Below are 1,408 nucleotides of genomic sequence, written 5' to 3'. Positions count from 1 at the left end.
AAATAAATAATAATATAAAATCAATAAAATAAAACGAATAAAATAAAAATGAAATAAAACATGAAATTTACACTCAACAAATTTTAAAATATGCAGTACAATATTGTTTATTATATTCACATAGTTGTATAGCAGATCTCTAGAACTTTTTATCTTGCATGACTGAAACTCTATACCCAATGAACAGCAACTCTCCATGGCTCCTTTCCTCCAGACTGTGGCAACTACCATTCTACTTTCTTTTTCTATGGCTTTGTCTTTCTGTGAATGGCTTATTTCACTCAGTAATGCCTTACAGTTTCATCCACATTGTAGCATAGGATGAGATTTCTTTTTTAAGGCTGAATAATATTCTATTGTGTGTATATTCTTCATTTTGCTTATCAATGGACATTTATATTCTTTCCACCTCTTGGCTATTGTTAATAATGCTGCAATATGCATCTTCCTGATGATTAGTAATACTGAGCATCTTTTCTTGAGCTTATTGGCTGTTTGTGTATCTTCTGTGGGGAAATTTCTACTCAAGTGTTTTGACTATTTTTTAACTCAAGTTATTTGTGTTTGTGTGTGTTTTTTGTTCTTTTGAGTTGCAGGAGTTCCTTATATATTTACTAGATATTAACCCCTTACTAGATATATGGTTTGCGAATATTAACCCCTTACAAGATATATGGTTTGCAAATATTTTCTCTTATTCTGTCAGTTGCCTTTTTATTCTGTTGATTGTTTTCTTTGCTGCACAGAGACATTTTTAGTTTAATGTACTCCCTCTTATCTTTTTACTTATGGTCAGAAAAGGTACTTGGTATGATTTCAGTCTTCTTAAATTCCTTAAGACTTGTTTTGTGACCTAACATGTGATCTGTTCTGGAGAATGTTCCTTGTGCACTTAAGAAGAATATGTGTTTTACTGCTTTTGGTTGGAATTTTCAGTGTATGTCTTTTAGGTCTATTTAGTCTATAGTGACATTCAAGAGTTCTGTTTCCTTATTGATACTCTGTTGTCTGGATACACTATTGAAAGTGGGGTATTGAAATCTCTCCTACTATCATTGTATTGCTGTCTGTTTCTCCATCAATTCCATCAATGTATGCCGCATATATTTAGATGAGCTGATGCTGAGTGTGTGTATATTTATAATTGTTATCTTCTTTGTGAATTGACCTTTTTACCATTTTATTCTTTGTGACAGTTTTTGACTAAAGTCTATTTTGTAGACTAAACATATGCCACCACCATTACTCTTCCTGCCTGTTCTCTTTTAGAATTTTTTTTTCCAATCTTTTTACTGTCAGCCTATGTGGGTTCTTAAATTAGGTGACATTTTTATCTCTATCTTTAGGCTTTCATCTTATTTATCAAGGTATTTAGAGTATGAAGAGGGTAATGTGTTCTTTACTGTTT

Source organism: Pteropus alecto, unplaced genomic scaffold (assembly GCF_000325575.1).
Source record: "Pteropus alecto unplaced genomic scaffold, ASM32557v1 scaffold6406, whole genome shotgun sequence".
NCBI lineage: Eukaryota > Metazoa > Chordata > Mammalia > Chiroptera > Pteropodidae > Pteropus > Pteropus alecto.
Note: the sequence above shows the minus strand (reverse complement) of the source record.